This window comes from Terrapene carolina, unplaced genomic scaffold (assembly GCF_002925995.2).
Source record: "Terrapene carolina triunguis isolate 2854851 unplaced genomic scaffold, T_m_triunguis-2.0 Scaffold112, whole genome shotgun sequence".
Lineage (NCBI taxonomy): Eukaryota > Metazoa > Chordata > Testudines > Emydidae > Terrapene > Terrapene triunguis.
The window spans coordinates 14,329,146-14,355,656 of record NW_020664463.1 but is presented as its reverse complement, the minus strand read 5'-3'; positions in this window follow the sequence as shown (position 1 = coordinate 14,355,656).

Below are 26,511 nucleotides of genomic sequence, written 5' to 3'. Positions count from 1 at the left end.
CAGAAGATTATGGATTGTATTTTTTTAAAAAACTACAGAAAAATTGTTTGATTCTTCCCCCTCTTCCCCCCAAGTAACTCTAGTATTGGAGGGTAATTCAGCCCTACAAATCAAAGGCAAACTGATAGTAGGCAATAGATAGATAAAGCTATTCTCCATCACATTTAATTCACAATTATATTTTTAAGATGTGAGGTGGTGCTGCAAAAATATGGTCTCCAAACAAAATCACTCAGTATCTACAGATTAGACATTTATTAATCAGTCAATTTGGCCCCAATGCAAGCACCACAGAAGCTCTAGATTTGTTAACATCTATAACAAAAATTGGGCAGCATATTAGGTTCAGGAGACTGCTGATTCCTACTGCCATCATAATTAGTAAAGTATACTACAACACTGGAAATCACCTATATCTCAAAAAGAGAAAATTGGGATACCTCTTCCAAGAGTATGGTATGAAAAACAAAAACTCCACACATTTGATTAAGTTTGCTCTTTACTTTCTGAGTGGTTTGATTAACAGATAACTATACAAAGATGACACTCTAGGGAGCTCTATTGATAGGCTTGGTGTAACAGTGCTACAAGACAGTCTACTCCTGTGGGAATTCTGTGCCAAAAAATTAAAAATTCTGCATAATTTTGTCAAAATAACACAATATAATCATGCCAGTTTCAATTATTTTGTAATTTATTTCAAAATATTTGTCAGCAATATGTCTGTAACAATGCAGACCAAAAAAAAAAAAAGATTCTGGTAATTTTTTTTTGACAAATAGATTCCTTACTAGGCATATTAATACAGAACGCTGAGTAATTCATTTAAATTACAATATAGAATTGTATTTCCTACACCGGTTAGAGGCAATGCAAATGCTTGGGAATGTTAGGGGTAACGGAGGAGGTGAGGGCGAGGGAAGGACCCTGGAGTGAACCTGGAGAGTTGTTGGGTGTGGGTGGGAGAAATATGGACCATTTTTTTCAGGGAGGGGGAGCAGGATTGTTAGGGAGTTGGAGAGCCTCTCCCATGCAGACCCTGGCTGATCCCAAACCTCTCCCATTCAGTCAGGCACATCTGCCCCTGTCCCCGCAACCCTAATCCTGATGGGTCCCTGCAGCTCCCCTCCCCCATTCCCATGTGGCCATGCATCCCCACTCCCATTCAGTCCCTGGCTCAATGCTGTCACCCCACTACCTCCTGAGCCCATGCCCCAATCTGTTCTCCCCTACTAGCCATTCTGAACCCCAGTTGCTCCGCAGCCAGGTGCTGTGATAAACTTCTACTCCTGGGGGAATTCTGTGCCACTGCGCACACACAGAATCCCCCCTCCCCAAAATACATTCTGTCCCAGAAGTGCTGCAGTTAGTCTTTTGCCCACCAGAGGCCACTGTGGCACCAGAACAGCCTGCCGCATTCATGCTGTTGGCTGTTCTGGTGCCACCGTGGCCTCTGGTGGGTGAAAGGTAGAACTGCAGCACTTCTGGGGCAGAAAGTATTTTCTGTGGAAAAAATAAAATTCTGCAGGACACATGAATTCTGTGCATGCACAGTGGTGCAGAATCCCCCCAGGAGTAAAGACAATGAGAGAATGACATCATTACTGTATGATAATTTTCTGACTCTGCATGGTATTTCTTCTCTAGAATATGCTGTTCCCTGTCAGCTTTCTCTAATTTTCTCAGACTAATTTTGACAAAGCAGTGAATAAATGTAAAATTATTGAATATTTGATGCAATGAATATAGCCTGATGTTGTCTAATGATTTCTTTGTGCTCTCCCTATGTGTTGTATCTTGCCTTATACTTAAACATAAGCTCTTTGGGGCAGGAATCCTCTTTTTGTTCTGTGTTTGTACAGCACCTAGCACAATGGGGTCCTGGTGCATGACTAGGGCTTATAGGGGCTACCACAGTAAAAATACTACTACTAATAAAATTCCTTACCGCTGCATGTATTTCTTATTTTAATCATTTTAAATGTTCATTTTTCTTCACACAATAAAACCTTTTACTTTAAAAAAAACAATTGAATAAGACTTTTCTAATGCAAGAAATGAAATTACACTGGGCCTGATTTTCAGAGATACTGAGCATCCACAATTCTAGTGGGAATAGCACCTATGAAGACCAGTCTCACCATATTTAATAAATAATTACATTAACAAATAGAAAAATATGCTATGTAAAAGATGTATCTATTTAAACCCACTACATTAAAAAAAAAGTTTCCACTAAAATGAGTTTCCCTTAAAATGAAGCAAATTAAGCAAGCAACAACTAAGGCTAAATTGGTTCCTTCTCTCCAACTCATTGTCCTCAATAAGCGGATTTAAGAAAACAGAAAGCTAACCCTAATCGTTTCTTGTTTAACTTGCTAAATTTAAATGGATAACTTTTCTAATGTGGCTGTTTTAATAGATATCACATCTTTTTATGGGTGAACTGTTTTTTATTTATTTTTATGGGGAGAGGGTTGGTTTTTGTTGTTGTTTCCTAACTTGGCTCTTTGTACATGAGAAATGTTTTTGTTCAGCTAGAATGTAGTCAACATGGATGCAATTAAATAATTACATCGAGAGCTGCTGTTCTATTTTGAAACAGAAAGTTAAAAAGATCCAGTGACATGACTTTGTCCTTAGAAAATTGCAATGTTATTTCTAAAATGGAAAAAAAAAATCCCAAATGTACTTGGCTCTTAATTTTCACCATTACAGAGGTGCCAGATGCAGTTCCATAATTAAGGTTGATTTGAGTTTTGCCTTAAAGCAGGGATTCAACTGCTTTGGTATGTACTAAAAGCACAGTGTATGCTCCCCAAAATTACAGCACTTTTTTCCTGAGTATTTACAAGTAAATCCATTAATTAGTTTATGACCTAAAAGTAATTAAAAAATGGGTCCTTTTAAATATTTAGTACCAGGTGTCAATTTAGTACCTTCCTTTGCCTGAGTGATCTCAGCAGAATGATACAGACTCTTCAGGCTTCCTAAAACTCACTGAAATCGTGTACATAGGTACATTTAAATCATGTTAGGATTAATAGTCTTTTTTGCCATTATGCTTTATAATTGAAAGTTTCTGCTTCAGCAGAGGCTGAAGCTATTCAGATAATTCTATTAAACTGCCCTCCTTCCAAAATGGCTATCATCTCCTATGGTTCCCAGTGGGACTGAGGACACATCATCTCCATTTTTCACAATGGGACTCAGGACAGAGGGTCTCCTTAGCAAGGATGGCCCCTGCCTCCATTCACTTGCTCCTCACAGCGTTCCACACCACCTCCTGATAGCACTGGGAGCTATTTGCTACCCTGAGGGTAGCTTGGATTCACTCCCATTGAGAACAATGAGACACAGTGGCTCTTTTGAAAGCAAACATCTCATTGCCAGTGAGGACAACAGAAGATGGCAAACATTTAGAAAGAAAGCAATTCTTTATAAGTTTCTCTGAAAATGCACCAGCCTTTGCTGACAGATAAACTTCTAGTTATGAAAAACAATGACAAAAATGATCATTAATCCTAATCCTCCCTCCTCCCCCCAAAAAAGTTACCCAGTGAATCAGATCTACCCAGCAGTCAGAGGAAACTAAACATGTGCACCTGCAGGAGAATGTGGGATGGAGAAGGGTGGAGAAAATTCAGGTGTGTTTTGTGCATGCAGAGCAATTTGGGGTGCAGACAGAAGGGATACTGAGGAACATGTGCACAAGCGAGCGGGGAGCAAAGAAGAGTGACAGACTGAGTAGCACATGTGCAGGGGAACATATGGTGAAGAAGGAAGAAATGTGTTTGCATGGGAAAGCAAAGTTCAAGAGGGAGAGGAGGCTGTTTGAGTGCCCTCACCCATCATTTCCGTATCTTAACATGTTTGGTTTCTTTCCAGTTTAACTTCAATTTTGAATTTTCTTAGTTTGCAATGCTTGTTTTTAGGATATTTAACTCCATTTTAATGTAGATTTTGTTTGGGAACATACATTGTGATAGTCAACTGTTAAATAACTCACTTCAGGGGAAATTATTTCTTAAAACATAGTGTTTGGCCTGAAGTAATCATGAGGTATTGCTGTCATGTCTGTAGACTATTTCAGGGAGAGCGCAAAGGAATAGCTCTATTGTTCTTTCTTGGAGAGAACCCATAGGGTACTATTGGGCAATAGCTTTTTTGTCTAGAAAATTCTTATGCTGGGTAATGCAGAGTTGTAGTCTGTCACGCTCTCCTGTGCAATGTGTATGAGAGTCATCTTGGTATCCTCGCCAAATACCAATCTGAATAATCATCTAGCAAAACTTTCCCCCCGCAATTTCAGTTGCATTCTGTATTCTTCACTTCCTGTCCTAGATTGCTGTGCAGTTTGGCTAGGTGACCTTAAACAACTGCTGCACTCTACTCTAGATTGACTGTATTTCAGTGGTGGGTGAAAGTAATCATGTATTTAAATATAACTGAGAATACAAATGATACACTATAGCTATCTAAAGTTTATGACTTTTTAAAATGTTTTGGGATCTTCCTGAGTGAAAGACTCTCTAAAAGTTATTCTTCATCAATATCACATGCTCTACATCCTTATGATATGTAACTGTCTGTTTTTTTCAACAAGTTTGATTTAAGAATAGTAAAAAATATTTTAAAAACAGTCATTGTAGCCAGATTAACATTACTGGAAAAAGTCATAAATGTTTCAAAAATCCTGCTGTTAGAATCCAAGACTGATCAATAGTTCATAACCTACCTATATTTTCTACATAATTTAAAGAACAAAAATCAAGTGACTCTCTCTTTGGAATATTCAACTCCTACCCAACTTTGCTCTGCAAATTTATAAAAAGGCTATAAGAAAAGGTTTATTGCTTCCTGGATTATAACTCTGCAAACCTGTTGGAAATGTGAAAACTTTGCCAAAGCAAAAGAACTCAACTGAAGATTCAGATTTAAAACTGTTGCACTATATACATCCTGCCAGAATTTTTGTTGTATGGAGTAGACAATCATATAGTTAGATGTTCAGAAGTTGTTAAAGTTTGTACAAGGTAGAAAGACTATGGCACAAATAGAACAGGAAATACTGAGCCAATTTCTGCAGTTACCCTCCACTTAATGGTATTACTCTGTATTTACCCCCAGAGTAATAGAACAGAAAACAGCTCATTGCCTATAATGGAACTGGACTGATTATTCAACAGTATTTTCATGCACACATACTCATTAAATTGCTGATATTTTCTCTCTCTCATACTGTCATATATTGTTTCTCTGGATCAGTGACAAGTTAAACTGAAAAAAATCTGAATTTATGTTTCCACAAGGACACATTTTATATTTTTGTTTGCTTCTTTTTAGTGTTCTAATAAGTCAGTGCCTTAATACTGGAGAGGAGGAGCCTAGGAAATAAATGGTCCTATATACACTTTTAACATCATATTTACACTAAGAAAAAGTGCATTTTTGACATGTTATATATATATGGAGATATACCTATCTCAAAGAACTGGAAGGGACCCTGAAAGTCCAGCCCCCTGCCTTCACTAGCAGGACCAAGTACTGATTTTGCTCCAGATCCCTAAGTGGCCCCCTTCAAGGATTTAACTCACAACCCTGGGTTTAGCAGGCCAATGCTCAAACCACTGAGCTATCCCTCGCTGTGTTAAAATCCTAGTGTAGGCAAGACAGTTGTCGTTTTAACATGTGTTAGCTGATTGAGGTAAACACTAAGTTCCCTACCTAGGGTTCATCTTAAACAGCTAACATGTTAAACCAACTTGCTCTGTCTACACTAGGTTTAAAACATGTCAGTAGAGCCCTGAAAAAGTTTGCGGATCACAGATCAAATACGGACACACATTTTGTATATGCGCAGGGCTCTACAGGTCAGCTAACAAGACCTGAATGGATACATTTTTTACAGGACAGTTTTTCACCTCCTACACTCTTTCTGGGTTGAGGTGGCTGCATATCCCAGAAGGTGAAGGTAAAAAATACAATAAAAATTAAGCTTAATAAAAGTTTTTCTATTTCACAAAGAACCAAATTTTCCAAAAAGATACGAGTATTTTTTTAGTTGGACAAATTTTCAAGGAGTGGTAATCTGAAGAGATGATAGAAGATTAAGGTTATCACAGAATCACCACTTTTTAGGTCATCCAAGTCATTCACTATACACCATCCAATGACTACCGAGAATGAGACAGGGTTCATCCATTATATTATGATATAGCAAAATACATGATGGTGTGCTGTGGCATGAAAGTTTTATTGGCGTGAGTTTGGGATAGCCATGTTACTCATGAGTGGCAAAATCTCAAATTGGTCATGCAGGTCATCAAAAATCAGCAATAAAATCTTTATACCCCATCATGCCATCATGTATTTTCTTTATATTATACAGTTCAGAAAAAAACTACAGCAGGCACACTTTGAAATGTTTTCACATTCATTCACGAGCAAATCAATACTTCTGGAAATGTCTGTCAGTGGCCGCCCTTCACCCTCCATCTAAGTTGATACAATCCAATTTTCTGCTGTTTTTCCATGAACTGGAGGTGGTTGTAATGCTCACATTGCTAACTGGCAGGCATCCACTCAAATATATTAGCTGTCCTGTAAAGGCATACTGTAGTTGAACTATTGTTTGGTAGCTAAGTCAACTGTTCAGGTAAGGCAGGGAGCAGTCATATTTGTCCATCTTTTCCCATTCAGGCAACTGGAGTGACTTTGTAAAATGGCACATCTCAAAATTTAAATATTTTATTTAAAAAGCCAACAGAATTCTTATCCACCATTGGCATTTTAAAACAATTTTCTACTGGGGATCAAGTAATGCAACGGAAGCTGAACCACCTCACCTTCTTGGGTGATCAGGGTATTTTATTTACATGCAAGTGCTGCTTTTTTTTTTTTTTTAAAAAGAAAAATTCTAAAACAGTTTTTCTTCTCTAATATATTTTGACCAAGCAACAGGAACTGAAATTGTCTCCCTGTGCAGCACTACAGCATCCTAGTGTTGTGGTGAGAGTCTACAGAAGCCCCCAAACAACTGCTGCCCTGAAGCAGTTAATGAAGCAGTGGATTTTGTAGTGCTGCACCTTACCTTATATATTACTGTACACAAATTTATATAGATTTGTACTGTCCTCTTTTCCAAAGATTGGTGCTGACCCTTAGGATCTTGATCAATCCCTGAGAGAACCGTATGCATTTTGCAATGTTGCCATTAAAGCATGAGAAGACGGATTACATACTGAGCTGAGGCAACCACCTTGGCAAGATGTCAGCAAATCCCACCCATGTCTTTGAGCCATTTTATGAGGGGAGGTTGACGTTTATGCTATTCTACTTAGGAAAAATTATTCCTGCCAATATTTTGAATAACTGGCTTTCACATGTTAATTATGACGGTTCAAGGGGAAAGTCAATTCTTTCTAGTAATGTCAAGGCTACACTTGAGTTCATTCATCACAGATTCATGTAGCCTGTTGCTAATGACAATACAATATTAAAGTTTGTGTTAATGTTTTCATTCAGTTCCCTTGTATGCGGTGAACTGGATGCTATGACCATTTTCTATGGTCATTGATATTTATACTTATGAGCTTTTGTGGTTCCTGTAATTATTAGCGTGCACACCATTATTTTCCCATACATTTGCACTCTTTCAATCTCCAATATCTGCTTTATACACCAACTGACGTGATAATGGTTGCAGCTGAGCATTTGGAGAAAAAGCCAAAAGAGACCAATACAACTTCTTGCCATGTTTGTTCACCCTACCCCCTTTCTCATGGTAGTGCTGTCTGGGTATGCCCATAAACATATCTGCTCAAAAGAGTAAAAGAATTTTTGAAATATTCTATTAGTTTCTTAACTGAGAAGAGAATCCAGGTTTTTCAAAGCTAATACAACTGACTTAGTATGTACTGAGAATCTCTGAGTGCAGATTGCTAATGATCTGAGAACTGAAACTGCATTGACCACAGCCTCCCAGGGATCCCTTTACTGTAAACTGATTGCAAGGAGAAAGTACATACAGATCAGTTTAGCCAAAGCAAGGCAAACACTTTATTAGAATGTACACACACACACACAGTAAAATTACATCCTGTTAGAACACCTCTTTCATTCAATAATCCATGGAAGGACTCTGCAAAGTTGTTTTATAGATCGGTTACACTCTTCAGCCGTCAACATTTTTTCCCCAAAGTGATGAATGGCTAGGATCGGCATCTCCTCTTTGGTTTCTTGCTTGATTTGGCAACTGTCCTGATATTATTTTTCATCTGATGCCATGCTAGCTTGATGCAATTCATATCAGACATTCTGAAAAAATGCATTGATAATTTAGATTTGATAAGCACCATAGCACCGGCACAGGACTGTGCTATGATAAAAAAGTTATGGAAGTAGTGCAAAGTATCTGATGGCAGACGCGGTACTCACACAGGTGAAGTCCAAATCCAGTTTATTTACTGAACCTAAATACAGGCAGCAGGAATAGCTATATGCTTCAAGTCATCATCTGAACAGAAAAACAAAACAGAGGATATAACTAGTGACTCCGACATGCTTTTGATATTAAATAGCTGCACTACAGTAAAAACAATGTTCTACTTTGGAATAATCTGTAAGGGCCAAATACCCTTAAAGGTGGGGCACGAATGCATCCTGGATGATTTTCTGTTGAAAGAATTTTCAATCCACTATCCCTGTAAAAACGGTACATGTAATATGCTGCTTCATTATGGATCTTACCTGGGATTTCATTCACATATCTGTTGCTAGTGATCTATTATGAGAAAGTGCATTCAAATATGATGCTAGGACCAGAATGAAACATGTTCACTGTATGTGGTGTATTATGTCAAAAATCATACAAAACTATTAACCAGTGTCAATCCTAGTTTGTTCGCCAGCACAAAGGCTGTTGTTAAATAACAGTGTTGTCATCCATCAATTGTTCAGTTATTAAGCCTGGCAATGATGACAGAAAGCTACAGTCCATCAAACCAAAACCCCAAAGCCAATAACATTATCAGAGAGATTAGATGGCTCAGGAAACAGAACTATGATCTCCGGAAAATAAAGGAAAACACAGAGGCTAGAGTACAAGTGTCACCGCTGACATAAGCGTAACATCCAAGTCCCTTGATGAAATGCAGACCACACTGCAGAAGATTTCCACAGGGGTATCCCCAATGCAACCACCTGTATTCAGCACAGACATTCATGCTATCCAAGTCAACGGGTGGCATTAGATTGCATTCCACCAGTAATTCTATTACATCACTGAGGGCACTGAAGGATGAGGACATGATGTACATTAATAAAACTAGCTGATCCCTCCTTTGGAGACTTCAAATGTAAATGAGATCATTGATTACACCCGTACTAGAAAGACTGAGGCAGGAGAGCAGCATAAACTTTAGCAGACTGGAAAAAAAATGTGTATCATTCTTCCGTTACTAAAACTGAGGTATCATTGTTCAACGCCAACTTTTTATGTCATTTGGCAAAAGAGGCCCTCCTGAACCACTATCTTTGCAGGGAAGTCAAGGGGGAGTTATCTTTCTATGTTTTGCTGTATTGAAACACTGCTTAGATGATAATGAAATAAATAATAATAATAATAATAGCCAGCTCTTATATAGTGTTTTTCATCTGTATATCTCAAAGCACTTTACAAAGAGGGTCAGTATCATTATTCCCATAGAGGGGCAAAGAGAGGGGCAGAAAGGTGAAGTGACTTGCCCAAGGTGACCCATAAGATCAGTAGCAGAGACAGCAATATAGAACCCAGGTCTCCCAAGTCCCAGTCCAGAGCTCTTTCCACAAGGCCACACTGCCTCCCAAAAGGTTAATTTTAAGGGAAACAGAAATACAAAGGCAATCTCCTAGAAAAATCACAGAGTAACAAAATGTGGTTAAGTGGAGGTTTACAAGCCACAAAGAGCAGCACAAACTTAGAAGCAAAATAAACTATTTTATGTGTGGACCTCCAAATGGGCATTGGCGTACAATTAAATAACAACCTACATATAATACAAGTTTATTTGGCACAGAACATTCCTTTTCCTGAAGTGTTGTTTTCTTTGCTTTGTGTGTGCTGGGGGGGGGGGTGGGGAGGGAGAATGTGTTTTTATGTTCTATTCTATAGGTAAAGAGCAAGGAATAAAGTCCTCTTCTGTAACAATGCCAAACGAACTGCAGCAAATGCTACTCCTTAGACCAACACTTCTATTCATGAATTAGATAACACTAGATCCCAAATATTTACACAGATATCAAATGTTCTGCACATGACGACTAAATCGCCAATGTGCTTGGATGATCACGTATGATCAATGATTTCCCCATGCACTGTCCGTTAGTAGATCATTTGAAAGGGAGCAAGAGAAGACAGACAGTGCAGAACATGGCTCTATTGGGAAGGAAGATATTTTCTGTTGGGGGGGAAATCAGAACCTAGTACTTTGAACTTTCACTTAAAAGGCAGTATTTTAATGAGTATTTTATGCTTCAAAATGAAGTTATTTCCTGAAGCTCTGGTCCAAGCTCCTATGTTATACTTGACAGCAAAGAGATCGTGTGCATGCTTGTGTGGGTTTGAATATACAAAAGAGAAGGTTACTCATCCCGTGCAGTAACTGTGGTTCTTAGAGATGTGGGCGCTCCACCGTAGGTGCCTGGAGTTCGGTACCCGTTTGGCAGCACATGCACTCCTCCACATCTTGCGCTGTGAGCGGCACCTATATAGCCCGGTGTGGCCCAACCACCCTTAGTTTCTTCTCTACCACAGAGTCTGTGTTTGAACTCCAAAGCAGAAGGGAGGAGGGCAGGTAGTTGAGGATCCATAGAGACACATCTGAAAGAACCTCAGTTACTGCAGAAGGTGAGTAACCTTTGCTTCTTTTTCGAGTGATGTCCCAATGGGTGTGCCACTGTAGGTGACTGAAGAGTAGTTCCCCTAGGTGGAAGGCTGGGGCTTCAGAGTGGCATCCAGGGAGGAGAGGGATGATGAGTCTTAGTAGGGCATCTGATGCCGCGTCTTGAGTAATTGCATAGCGTTGGCTAAAAGTGTCTGCAGATGCCCAGGTGGCCACTTTGCAAATGTCCACGATCGGCACATTGTTAAGAAAGGCAATCAAAGTGGGGAGAGAGCGAATGGAATGTGCTCAAGTTCCCAGCGGAGGTTGTCGGTTGTGCAGTTGATAGCAAAGATGTATGCATTGTGAGATCCACTTGGACAGACGTTGTTTGGACATAGCTGCTCCCTTTGATCGTTTGGCAGTTGAGCGGAATAAGCACGGCGACTGTCTGAAAGATTTAGTTCTATCCAGGTAAAAGGCTAACGCATGCTTAACGTCCCAGGTGTGTAGTGTCACTTCATGTTGGTTGCTATGTGATTTTGGGAAGAGGCAGGGACGGTGGATAGATTGATACAAGTGGAAGGAGGATGGCATCTTGGGTAGGAATTTTAGATGAGTGCATAATGTGACCTTGGTCCTTATAAAAAATGATGTACGGGGAGTATGCCAGGAGAGCCCCTATTTCTCCCCTACTCATCAGGCAGACATGATGGCTATGAGAACTGCTGTTTTCATGGAAAGATGAATGTCGGGGCATGTTGCCATAGGCTGGAATGGTGTTCGGGTGAGACAGCACAAAATGAGGCTGGGATACCAAGATGGGGTGGGATGTCGTATGTGAGGACAGAGGTTTGAAAGGCCCTTAAGGAGCCTTTTCATGAATGGGTGGATGAATAGAGAATAGCCATCTATCCTGGGGTGGAATGCTGTGATGGCAGCGAAATGCACATGAACGGAGCTTGTGACTAGGCCCAATCTTTTAAAATCTAGAATATAATCTAGAATGAATGGTAATGGGGTGTTCCTCACAGAGACATGATTGGCTGTGCACTAGGATCAGAATCTTTCCCATTTATGGAGATAAGTTCTGAGAGTTGTGTCATGTCTGCTATTTAAGAGAACCTCTCTGACTGCCTCTGAACATGTCATCTCCAAATCCTGAAATCATGAAGGCGCCTTGCTTTCAGATGAAGGAGTTGTAGATTGGGATGGAGGATTCGGCCAGCATCTTGAGAGAGGAGGTGTGTAATCAAAAGCAAAGTGATTGGAGAACACACCACCACATGTAGGAGGTAATGATACCAAATTTGTTGTGGCCTTGTTGGGGCTATGAGGATAACTCAGGCTCATTCCACTTGTATTTTGGGAAGCACCTTGAACAAGAGGAGAAAAGGTGGAAAGGCATAGAATAGTGGAGCATCCCATGTAATGAGGAAGGCATCTCCCAGAGACCTATGGCCTAGATCCGCTCTTGAGCAGAACTGAGGACATTTGGCGTTCTCTAGAGTGGCAAAGAGATCTATGTGGGGAAATCCAGTGAGTGAATATGTGCCGAAGGACTCTTGTATCTAGCTCCCACTCGTGGTCTTGTGAGAATCGTCTGCTTAGCATATCTACTGTGGTGTTTAGTGTCCAGGTAGATATGAGGCTGAAATGTTGATTTCGTGTTGGATACACCAGTTTGACAATTTCAGTGCTTCCAAGCACAAGGAGTGGGACCTCGCTCCGCCTTGCCTGTTGATGCAGGAGATATTGTCTATCATTATTGTTATAGTCCGATGCCTGATAAGTGGTACGAAATGTCAGCACGCATTGCGAACCTCTCATAGTTCTAGAAGGTTGATATGTAAGGAGGATTCCATGGGAACCACCTTCCTTGCACTGTGTTGTTCTGAAGGTGCGCCCCCCCAACCGATTAGGGAGGCATCAGTTGTTAATATTAGGGATGATGCTAGCTGGAGAAAAGGAACCCCCATACCTCATTTTAGTAATGATCGGTCCACAGGATGAATCCGAGGAGCAGGGGCGGCTCTAGGCACCAGCAAAGCAAGCACGTGCTTGGGGCAGCCCATTTGCAGGGGCGGCAGGGATCCAGCATGGGAGCTGAGAACCAACAGGGGGCCCAGGGAGCTGTAGTTCCTTGGTTAGCTCCCTGCCTATAGAGCCAGCCCTGGAGCAGGGAAAGAACTACATTTCCCAGCATTCCCTTGGCCACTAGCAACAGGAAAGGGGGAGGGAGGGAGGAAGTTGAGACCTCATGCTGCAGCCTGCTATGAATGGAGAGCTGCACTGTGAGTAGGGATTCCATATTTTAACATTCAAAAAATAGGACACTCCACGGGGAGGGAGGGTAGCCCCACCCTGCCCCCATCCACTCCCTCCGACTGCCCCCACAGAAATCCCAACCCATCCAACCCCCCCTGCACCCTGTCCCCTGATCACCCCCTCCTGGGACCCCTCCCCACTTCCCCCCTAGGACCCCACCCCCTACCTGTCCCCTGACAAACCCCTGGGACTCCCATGCCTATCCAACTGCTGCCTGTCCCTTGACTGCCCTCCCCCCCCGGAACCCTCTACCCCTTCTCCAACCCCCCAGCTCCCTTACCGTGCCACTCAGACCAGCGTGTCTGGCTTCGCGCAGCGCCAGACACGCTACTGCATACATGCTGCCGTGCTCCCCTGTGGAGCCACAGGCCCCCCGCCTCTCCCCTCCCCAGCACCTGCCTTCCAGATTTGAACACCTCAAAATTCAGGAGTGCTCAAGCTCAGTTTGGGCAGCTGTTACTTCATTTCTCCCAAATCAAATATACTGATCCACTGTAACTTGCTGTAGAAAAAGTAAGATAAAATTGAGCAAGAAATGCTTCCCAGTGGTTATTAGGACTGGAATTGCTATTTTCAACAGCCATTGCCTTTTTTGTTTGTTTGTTTGTTTAAAAGGAAGACAGTGATATTGCATTGGCAAATTCCCCATAGAAAGAAAGAGTGGAACAAAAGAATAATAAAGGCACCTCAACTTTTCCTCATTTATGTAGGACAGTCTTATAATATGCATCCAGATATCCTCCAATCACACAAGCTGAAAATTGTTCCACTTTACTGCAGTTCTGTAACCATATGGGAACCAATCCTGTCTGTGTTCTGTGCACATCTAAAATTCCTGCTGAATGACCCGCCCTGGGAGCGAGTTACCAGTGACCCAGGGCTGCAGCGGAAGGAGGGTGCAGGTGAGGGGGGTGAGCCCAGGGCTGGGGCGGCAGGAGGTGTGGGGGGGCAATGGTGGGGGGGTAGGGGGAACCCAGAGCTGGGGCGGCAGGGTGTGTGTGTGTTTGTGGGGGAGAGCCCAGGGCTGGGGCGGCAGGGGGGTGCGGGTCAGGGGGTGAGAGCCCAGGGCTGGGGAGGCAGGGGGGTGCGGGTGGTGGAGAAGAGCCCAGGGCTTGGGCGGCAGGGGGGTGCGGCGAGGAGCCCAGGGCTGGGACGGGGGGCAGCCAAAAATTTTTTTGCTTGGGGCGGCAAAAAACCTAGAGCCGGCCCTGCCGAGGAGTCATCAGTGAGCAGGGTGTATGATGATGTGAAAATGTGCGTCTTTGCAGATCAAGGGCCAAGAACCAGTCCCTCATTCCAGTGCTGGGATAATGGTTGACAGTATGATCCTTTTGAAGCATAGCAGTTTGACGAACTTGTTGAGGGTTCACAGGTCTAGGAACAGTCTCCACCAGTCGGATTTCTTTTGGATCAGAAAGTAGTGGTAATAAAAACCTTTCCCTCTGTGTTGGGATGGGATCAGTTATACGGCTCCCAGTTGCAGAAGGTGATTTATTTCTTCTCATAGAAGATGTTCATGAGAAAGGTCCCTGAAGAGGGATGGGGGTGGAATGGAGTACCCTTTGTTGATTATTTGGTGGAATGGAGTACCCTTTGTTGATTATTTCCAGGACTGACTTGTCTGAAGTGATTTGCCGCCATGATGGATGAAAAGGGGCTAAATGGTTGACAAACTGATGGGTGGTGAAAGATGGTTGCAGCAACTGGAACAGGAGGAGTCTTCTCAGGGCCTCGACCAAACCTTCAAAACTGTTGTTTAGATGAAGGTGCATGAGAGGTAGCCCCCTGAGGCAGCGTTTGTTTGCATTTCAGAGGGGGCCTCTGCTGTCTTCTTTGCGTGCCACATTGGCAGTGAGGAGTGAAAGGTTGGGGATCTCGGGGTATGTTGGTATTTCCCCTGACATTTCTTTGCTGCTGGTGTATATATGCTGAGAGAGCGAGAGTCACTCTGGAGTCCTTCAGTGTGTGTAGGGACTCATCCATGTGCTCGGCAAATAGTTTGGAACCCTCAAAAAACAGATCCTCAACCTTGGTCTGTACCTCTTCAGGGAATCTGGAGAGGTGAAGCCAGGATATTTGTCTCATTACCACAGGTGTTGTGATGGAGGGGACAGCCATGTCTGTGGAGTCCAGGGAACCTTGTAGTGCCGTGCAAGCCAAAAGATGTTCTTCAGACACAAGTACCTAGAATTGTTCCTTCTCGTTGTCTGGCAGATGTTGACAGAACTCTTGTGTTTTAGAATAGTTCATATGGTCATATTTGGTCATAAGAGCCTTCTAATTGGCAATACAGAATTGGAGTGTCACCGAAGAATATGCTTTGTGATCAAATAAATCTAATTGCTTTCAATCCCTTTCATAGGGGGTTCTCTGGGGTGGTGTTGGTATCCCTTCTCATATACAGCATTGACAACCTGAATGTTAGGAGTAAGATGGGAAAAGAGAAATTCCAAGTCATTAGCAGGGACATAATATTTTTGTCTGCTTGCTTGCAGGATGGATGCTGGAGCCTGCCAGAGCACCTTAGCAGTGTCCAACAGGGCCTCGTTAATAGGAAGGGTGATCTTTGCTGATGTAGCGGCACGTAGGATATCAAGCAGCTTGTGTTGTTGCTCTTTGACTTCTTTCAGTGGGATCTGGAGAGATTCCAAAATTCTGTGGAATAGTTGTTGAAAATGCTTGAAATCGTCCACCGACATAGAAGGTGGTGGCATGATGGCCTCATCAGGGGAAGAGGAGGAGAAATGGAGTGGTGATGTAATCTCTTCCTCTGTTTCTTCCTGCTGTTCTTCCACTGGTACTGGATCAACATCAGGTGGTCAAGAGATGGATGAGGAGGATGATCATGTGTGTTTTTTTCTCTGTTCTCTGAGCAGTTTGTGGAACTGTGCCCCATACACAGCCCATGGGTCCTAGCAGGGCTAATGTGGAGGAATTGGGATGTGGAGTTGCATCCATGGGGGTCCATATCAGGGCCCTGGTGCAGTTCCAGGTTTTGGATAACACGTAAGAGTAGAGGATTGCCTGCATGTGATCTGGAATTCCGTATTCTTCCTCCTCTCAGTGTTGAAAGAGAGAAATGTTGTGATTACAGGGAAGAGGCATGAACTAGAGGGAGCTTGTGACAGAGAAGCAGAGATTCAGGGGTATCAGAGATGACAGGTCCCTTGGATCTCTGAACTCCGGTGAAGCAGGCAGGAACTATAGGTGCCGAGGGTGGAGTCTGTTCCCTCAAGTGGCTACTAGATGGTATAGGTGCCTTACTCAGTGCCAAGGATTTGGTCAGTGCCAAGAGAGTTGATGGTGCAGAGAGAGTTGACAGTGTCAAAGAACCCAAGGTTGTCTTCGATGAGGCACTAGGTACTGTTATTGCAGCTTTGCACTGTGCTTCTCGGTCCCAAGAGACAGTGTGTCCACCTGTGGTCCTGCCTATTTAGGGTCCCTGAACTTCTGCTTAGCTCCAGTATCAGAGGGACCCAAACAGTCATGGGAGCTAAGTCTCATCTCAATGAAGTTGAGGCTACTGACCTTACAGGAGATGGCTCCCTGGGTGGCGATGTAGTGGCCCGTTTCTTCCCTCTGAGCGGGAAAGAGGATTTCTTCTTGGATGGCTGTGGCGAGTGGGGCTCAGCTGATGACCGCGCTGAGGGTGATCACTGCACTGTAGTGGTATCAGGGCCAGGGCCTGAATCCGGCCATAGAGAACTCTCCATGAGAAGAATTTTCAGTCTGAGATCATGGTCCTTTCAGGCCCGTGTGATCAAGTTGATGAAGTGGGTGCACTTCTGTGCGACATGACCCTCAATGAGGCAGTGGATGTACCATGAGTGACGTCACTCTCGGGAAAGGCCTCCTGACAAGAGAGGCACCTCTTGAATCAGGGTATCCCAGCATAATTCTGAGGGAGAGAGCTCCCCATTGGGGAAGGCAAGAAACAGGGAATAACGGGGAGGAAAGAGTAACTAAAAAATCTTTTGTAGGGGAGAAAAATAAATGGAAAGGGCTAATTACTACTAATGAAAGGTAAATTAATGAAAATCTCTAAAGGAGAAGGAGGTAGAAGGGCTCTGCTCTGTATTCCATTCCATACCAATGGCAGTTGAAAAGGAACTGAGGGCAGTTGGGCTGCACGGCGCTATATAGATAGTGCTCACCGTGCAAGATGGGGAAGAGTGCATGTGCGACCCAATGGGCACTACTGCTGAAGATCTCCAATCTGAGGCACAGGAGGCACTGCCACATCTACAGAGAAGCACGCAGAGGGACACCACTCGATGAAGAATTGTAATTTCTTGCAACAAACCAGAGAGTATGCTAACCTGTTGTCTGGTTGGTTGAAAGAACAAAGAAGGAGAACAAAGTAGTACCGGAGGGACCCAGACAGTCAACAATGAGGTTGAGGCTACTGACATCACAGGGGATGGCTCCTTGGATGGCGATGTAGTGGCCTGCTTATTCCTGTCTGAGCGGGAAAGAGAGGATTTCTTCTTGGATGGCTGTGGCGAGCAAGGGTCAGCTGATGACCAAGCCAAGGGTGATAACTACACTGGAATGGTATCACAGCCAGGCCCCTGGAGAAGAGTCAACATGGTTTTTATAAAGGGAAATCATGCTTCACCAATCTACTAGAATTCTTTAAGGGGGTCAACAAGCATGTGGACAAGGGGGAATCCAGTGGATATAGTGTACATAGATTTTCAGAAAGCCTTTGACAAGGTCCCTCACCAAAGGCTCTTAAGCAAAGTAAGCTGTCATGGAATAAGAGGGAAAGTCCTCTCATGGACTGGTAAACTGGTTAAAAGATAGGAAATGAAAGGTAGGAATAAATGGTCAGTTTTCAGAATGGAGAGAGGTTAATAGTGGTGTCTGTGCTGGGAACAGTCCCATTCAACATATTCACAAATGATCTGGAAAAAGGGGTAAATAATGAGGTGGCAAAATTTGCAAATGATACAAAACTACTCAAGATAGTTAAATCCCAGGCAGACTGCAAAGAGCTACAAAAATCTCTCTCAAAACTGGGCCACTGGGCAACAAAGATGGCAGATAAAATTCAGTATCGATAAATGCAAAGTAATGCACATTGTAAAACATAATCCCATCTATACATATAAAATGGTGGGGTCTAAAATTAGCTGTTACCACTCAAGAAAGAGATCTTGGTGTCATTGTGGATAGTTCTCTGAAAACATCCACTCAATGTGAGGCGGCAGTCAAATAAGCGAACAGAATGTTGGGAATCATTAAGAAAGGGATAGATGATAATACAGAAAATATCATATTGCCTCTATATAAATCCATGGTACGCCCACATCTTGAATACTGCATGCAGATGTGGTCGCCCCATCTCAAAAAAGATATATTAGAATTCGATTAATAGGACTGGGACTTTTCAGCTTGGAAAATAGACGACTAAAGGGGGATATGATAGAGGTCTATAAAATCATGACTGGTCTGGAGAAAGTAAATAAGGAAGTGTTATTTACTCCTTCTCATAACACAAGAAATAGGGGTCACCAAATGAAATGAATAGGCATCGGGTTTAAAACAAACAAAAGGAAGTATTTCTTCACATAATGCACAGTCAGCCTGTGGAACTCCTTGCCAGAAGATGTTGTGAAGGCCAAGACTATAACAGGGCTCAAAAAAAAAAAAAAACTGATAAATTTCTGGAGGATAGGTCCAACAATGGCTATTAGCCAGGATGGACAGGGATGGTGTCCCTATCCTCTGTTTGCCAGAAGCTGGGAATGGGCAACAGGGAATAGATCACTTGATGATTGCCTGTTCTGTTCATTCCCTCTGGGGCACCTGGCATTGGCCACTGTTGGAAGACAGGATACTGGGCTAGATATACTTGGTCTGAACCAGTATGGCTGTTCTTATATTCTTAAGAGATGGAAGAAGGCTTGGGAGAGTGTTGCCAAAGTAGCTGAATACATTTGAATGAAAGTTGGAGGATACAGAAAAAACAAATATGTGACATGGGATGGGGGAGGGATCTGGGCAAAGTAGGAGAGCACTGTTCAAAATGGAGTAATAGGAGACAAAAAACAGCCAGACAGGGTGTCTCCAAAGACCAGAAGCATGTATTGGGTTGTTCCATGAGCATTCCACTCCAAAGAGGAACAGTCGCTGGATATGCAAAACTCAGGGAAACCCAAGGGACATTCGACTTTTCTCAACAATAAAAGTGCCCTGCATGTATAATTAATACACTTTAAAATATCATTTATAACTAGATATAATTAGCAACTATGAAAGCCCATGAAAGTCAGGCATCAACTAGATGTCCTGTGTTAAGGAATAACAGTAACTAACCTCCTTCATGCACCACCCCCCCAAACAGACCCCACAAAAGGAAAAAAGCAGAGCAACATATTGGGGCAGAACAGAAAACAACGTAATATTGAATGGTGAAAATGTTTGGGTCCTTTGGATGTGCTAATCTACAGGCACATGTTCAGTTTGATGGAGAATACACATAAAACAGGAATACTGCTGCAACCTTGGAATAGCATACCAGTGGAACAGCATATAATTGACTGACAGGCACATTTCTTTCATTGATACCACCAATTGCGCAAGGATAATTTTACAGAGCGAATAGTGTAATAGAAACTGATGCAGACACACAACTTTTATAATGTATCCGTTGTGTTTGAAGAATTTTTTTAAAGTTAATTTACTGGGTTTATTTTTTGTATCATTCGGTTTGTAAAGCAAAGTATGTTAGCTACCATAGGCCCCATTCTTTACTTGCATGTCAGCAATGAATTTTGCCCAGTGAATCTGATTGTGCACGGCTCAGAGGGAAGAAAATGTTAAAATTAAGAAATGAAAAACATTACCAACAGAGCCATAAAAATTTCTATTCCATGTTGGAAAATGTCACACATTTAAAATTTAATGCCTTGGAACCCTGCTAGGCTAGAAGCTGTCACGGAGTTCCATAGGGAAGCTGAGAAGCTTCTCTTCCCAATGGTATAAAGCTCCCATTTCTAGCAATAAAAGGCAGCAATATCTCAGACTTTAAAACTGATATTATATATATATACACACACACACACACAAAAGCGGTCACTGGTCTACGAATGAATCTCAACCACCATGGGACTTGGCCAAGTGTTATTTGGTGGAGGAAATTCCAGATTCGGGTGAAGGAGGAGGAAACATTTCTGTGGCAGGGTTTCTTTAAGTTGAAATGTTAGAATAAGTTTTAAGATGCACTAATGGGCAGATAATGCAGCCAAAGGTGCAATTTATCACCTATGTAATTTTATTTACATATGTGGATGTATACACACATATACACAGAGTTTCAGTTCAGTCAGACATTTAAACCGTTACCTTTTGACTGTCACATTCCAGACAATCTCACCACATAAGCAATTGACTCCCATGATTACACTGAGAAATTAGGGTTGAAGCCTGCAACTGGATCCATGTGGACAGTGTGGTCTGCTGGCACAGATTCAGCTGCAGTATCCAATCCTTAAGACATTTTTTTCTTTTAAAGATGATGTTCTTTTGTTTCTCCCTGTGCTTATTCCTCTACAGGGTAAATGGAGGCTCTTGTTCCTAGGAAGAGGTATGTAACAGTTTTCCTATAGTTCGCCTGCTATCAGATTGCCTTAACTCCTGTGCTACTAAAAGTATTTTACTGACCAGCTAAATTAAATTATATAAGATGTTTAACCAATCAGCCTTCTACTTGTGCATTTCTACAGATGTCCAAATATTTGGAAAATGAAAATAACTGGAAGGCTTTTTTTAAGAGCTTGGAAAAAATTGCTTGAGAGAAACACCTTTGAGACAAATAGTGATGAAAAACATCCCCAGAATTATCTGTTTGAATAATTCCAGAAAGAGTACTTCTTAACAACAGTGACTATAAAACTAGTAATGCAATTCATGTCTTTACTTTAAACAAAATACATGCGTTATTAAACAGAAAAAAATTAAGCCACAAAAAATTGAAACAAACCCATGCTATTCTTACTGAAAATAATGAAAATTTAATTTAAGGGCATTTAAGAGAGTATGAGGCTACTGACAATATTCAGTAAAAGTATATGAGTCATGGGACAGCTATAAAACACATTTCACAAGTCTTTGTGCTTTCAGCAAACAGGTGTGCAGAAAAAAAAGTTTGCAATTTCCCATTTTCTTTTTTTTTTTTTTTTTAAAGCTACCAATGACTATTACAGAAAAACAAACAAACATAAAAAACTAACTGAGCCCTCAAAAGTTACATGGCAGACAATATCAGAAATCCTACCATACTAATTAAGATTAAATAGCAATAGCATTGTGATAGCTTTTCATTTCTGAACTTTTCAAAAATGCCTATTGTCTTCTGAAGCTATAAATATTTTCTTTGGGCTGGGTTCTGATACCCTTACTCATGTTGAACTAATTCCACAAAATGTTCCTCCAAAGTCAATGGGACTCCTCATGAAGTGAAGTGCCACACAAAAAGTGAATAAAGGTAAAATAATCTGGTCCTCTAAAAACAGCCTTCACAAATCTAATTTAAAAGTTTGATAATACCAATCTATATATGGCCACTACATCAAGATTTTAAAAGTGGCATTCTACAGTCTTCTGTGTAAAGAGGTTACTATTGTACAACTACAACTTAGATCACATACTGTGGCAGCAATTTAGGACTGATACATTGTCTAGGCTGTAGATGCATCTTTTGAAATATTAAATTACAAAATACAAAGTAAAGAGTACACTATAACATCAGAAAATTGTTGAATAATATTAAAAGTCACTGTACTATTAATCCTACACTAATATGACCTCTTGTATCACAATGTTAAAGGTAGTAATCAACATCTTAGATTATTCTGTGAAAAATATGTATCTGACTCAGAAGTTCCAACTTTGTTCTTTTTTTGTACTTGCTTTTCATTTCATGTTTAATTACTACCTGTTGCATGTAATTTAAAAAAAATCTCTATTTGTACATTCGCCTGTATTTGTATACAAAACTTGCTATTTCATGGTCTTCTGATGTTACATTAATATTTATATTTGTGCATCACAATTAATAAGATTTATAAAAAGCTATCTTAAATTGTCCAAAGCCATACCTGACTTGTAGTCTCTACTAATAAGCATTTCAAAAACATTCAACCCCTACCCCAAAATAAACAAATGAAAAATATTTCACAAATCCAAAATATTTCCGAATTGCTGACATTTTTATAAAATGTGTTTAATTCTCCTACCTGCTCGCTACCTGTAGCAATTCTCAAATGTAGAAATAAACAAAGACCAAGCCTAGTGCTTGCAATATAAAACCTGATTACTGGTGAAGACCACAAAGAAAAAGAATTCATTCAGACTGAGAGCCTTAAAAGCAATTCAAACTTTCTGGATTACATCACTGGAAGCAGTATGTAATTTGTTCCAATTGATGTCATTTGCTCACATAAAGCCATTATTTTACAAAGCACCTCAGCATATTTGCTCTTTTCCCCCTCCCCAAGCCCCAGAACAGACTTACTTGCACCTGACATTTCAAATATATATGGGAAAGACAACCCAAAAAAGTAATCAAGCCTGACATTTTTGCACCCAAATCAAATTAATATGTGAAATTAAGGAATAAAATATTACATCATATGAGAAAAGGCATATTTTTGTAATTGAAAATGTAAAAAGCACTTGTTCATGTCCTGTTCATACAATGACCTTGGATAACTCAGATCTGTTCTTGTGGGATTTGCAACTCCTTTCCTGAATGAATTCAAGATGAGGTAATGCCATTCAAAAGAGGCCGAGCAGTGAAACATTACATGTAGAACTCAAACATCCTGGCCCCAATTCTAACCTCTGTAATTATATTTAACTGGGTCAATGGAATTTCTTAACTTCCGCTACTTGCTTCTCTGCTTCTAGATTTAAAAAGTGCCAGGTTCACATGACTAATATATTAATATGCAGTATTTCAAATTATCACTAGAAAAACACTCAAGGAGAAGAAATCTGAATATGTGCAAATGCCACATGGTTAACGGTAAGTATATTTTTGCAGCTCATCTATAGCGTGGCAAGCAGACTGCAGCCGGATATTCACTGTGCACTGCATACTGTACTATTAAACGAGCAGGCCCTCATTGTTTCACTATCCACATCTAAGACGGCAGTCCAGTTGCAAATTCTGTTTTTGATTACCAAGCAATGTTCCCTCTTTTAAGTACTTTAAACAACAGAAATCTTTATGAAGCAATGTAGGATAACAACTTGTTTAAACTGACTTTAGGGTCAATTAAAATAAAGCAACTCTACAGTATGCGTTTAGAATAGAATAAAGTTATGGATAAAAATATGTTCTGTGTCACTAAAACTGCCAAAAATTATTTGTGTGGAACTTGAAAATCTTTAGAAAAGACAGTGTATAGAAGAAGCTATAAAAGCTGCACCATCACAATCAAATCATAGTGACACAATACAAGAGTTAAGATTTTGTGTTCATCTTCTGTATGCACTAAGTAGAACAGAGGGCTTGGTATCTATATCCCTCCCCCACAAATACATTTTATTAAATTTCTAAAATCTCATTTACAATAAAACTCTCAGACTATTCAATTCAATAGGACCCTATTCTGAACTACATTTTGAAAGAGGACCATGTTATAGTTAACTAATACATACATTTCCTTTACTTATGTGTTCTTTACACAAATCACCATGGAAAATCACCACAATGCAGACTTTGAAGATTGAAAAAAAAATTCCAAATCCATTTGTTTACCTTTGTAAGAGATTCTTTAATTTTAGGCACATGTCCCTTGTTCCTAGAAAAAGGATTGTGTTCACAAGGAACAATTAGGAGTAACAAAATATCTTCCTTACCTTTCATATTTTTGCTGAGGGTGAAGGACTGGAGAGTCATGTGGAAATTTTCTTCTATGCCTCAATCCTGTTTTAAAAAAAAATAAATCTTTAGTTTGGAATGCATGAAAGGATGACTCACACACTATACCATAAATTACAAATGCAATCTGAATAGCTGAGTTTGTACAAATACATGCACATTTAAACAAAAAAGGCAAATACTTTAACGTTTTAAAAACTCTTAGTACAGCACAACATAAAAGGGACCAGTATTGTGCACTATTCCAAAAGTGCATGTTACTCAAGTAGATTTTAGATGAGGAGTGAAATTAATCTAATTCACTCTTCTTTGTTCCTCTTTCGGGGTTCCACGTTCACAGCATATACAGTTATTTGCAGCTAACAAATCTGGAGGGTTAATTGCCATTCTGCTTGAAGTATATACTTACAGAAGCAGTCTAAGGACATTAAAAAAAAATTTTTCAAGCTGGAGTTAAGTTCATAACCCCATTTTTAAAAAGTTCGGGATAGTTTCCTTCAGTATAATGAACTTTCTTTAGGGAATCAAAATTAACACTTCTGCACATTATATGAGCAGTGAAAGGTCAGAAGTTTTATGGGGAAAGAGTAGTGAAAACATATTCAGAAATTAACCTTTTGTTAAAAGTCTTATCAGAAATCTTGTATTCACAGGGATACAGTTCAGTTCTTTGGAGTTCAAGGATATATGGTATGGACTGAGTATGAAAAGTTAGCATGCCCAGAACATTTTCCCTTTTCAGTTAAACCCTAACTTACCTTGCATAGTCAAAAACAGCTAGTGAAACTAGGCTGTTAGAAATCTGAATTCTTTTGTCCACTGTTTTATTTTATGTGCCTACTTTTCCATTCTGCTGCCATCTGCTGGCAGTTGTTCTATTCTACAAAACAGACAGTCTTCCCTGTTGTACTGCTCACGTATCGTACAGTATGAACTTCATTTTCCGTGTTCTATGGCCAACCAATCAGGTACTGTTACACTTCCAGGTCAAATATTTTGATCATCAACAGACTGTATCCAGAGGTCAACATGACTTTTCTTGGCTCTGAAAAAAGTATGCCTCTAAAAATTTTGTATATAAAAATAGCATTTAGTAATTATAATTTTTACCATATTAAAATGAATTGCTTTTTCAGATCATTTGAATCAAGGGTTTTTTTAAAGCACTAATTCAACTTATTGAGACTTTTGTTTGAGCTTTTCAAAGCACACATTTTATCATGAGGCTTATATACAATCAGTTTCCCTTGAGGTTTAGTTCATTTTATGATAATATTTCACTGCTCTTATTAATTTTATGAAAATGGAAGATAAAGTCATTCCACAACAGTAAAGTTCATTGTTGCTGTTTTTTAGTAAGTCAAATAGGAAATAAGTTGTTACTAACTAGCTTTTAATTAACTGCCTATCTTAAGAATGTAGTCATGACAAAATATTGCATGTCTGTTGTGATTATTTAAATTGTTAAAAATATAATACTTGTACATTATGTAAGCCATGAGCCATACAAATGATGGGTGATGACTTAATGTAATCAAAGTTATTAATAGCATTTCTATTTAAAAATAACAGAGAGACTTTCATACAAAAGAAATAAAGAAAAATTTCACTGAAAAGTTACCTCCAACAGCATTTTACTTTAAGGAAGTTTATTACTGTGTCACTATAGCACATTAACAATAGGAAATGCCACTCTGATTACAAAGAAATTACAACAAAATAGAGATAAGAAATACCACAATAAAGTTGCCTTTACTGTAGATTTTTTTTAATCTTTAAGAAGGTTTATATTAATTTCACACAAACTTTTGAACGGTTATATTAGAGAGGATCGTTCCAAACCTTAACATGGCATGATACACTGTAATGTAACTGACTGAAAGATCCATATATGTAGTGCTGCTGTAAGAAAGGCTACAACAGCTCTGCAAGGAGTGTGAAAAAGTGTGTTCAATTACTCAGATTTGTCTTGCAGCATCAAAATATAAACCACAAAAGTTAGAAAGGAAATTCTGATCTCTAGCTGCAGGTTCTCGCGGTAGCAAACCTCAGTGTTTATCACTGTGAACATCATACTGGGGTAATAATGCACAAAAAGCAATTTATTTAAAACACTGGAGACAAACCCTTTCTCTTGGCCTACTAACCTGGCTGAAAACTGGGGAACTCTGCTGTAGGAAAATGGGGGGAAGAAGAATCCTCCCAGCTTCTCCAACCCAACTACTGTAGTAATCTCTGCAACCCACGTACTCCCCTCCCATGATGCAAGAACCAAAAAGATGCATAAATCGGCATGTCTTCTAGTCCTGACAATTCTTCGACACAAAGGGAGCATCCATGAGGTTTTACTCCAAAACTCTTTATGTGGTTTCCCCAAATTCTATCGCTCCCCACTTCCTCCAACTCCATAATACACAGCAGAACCAG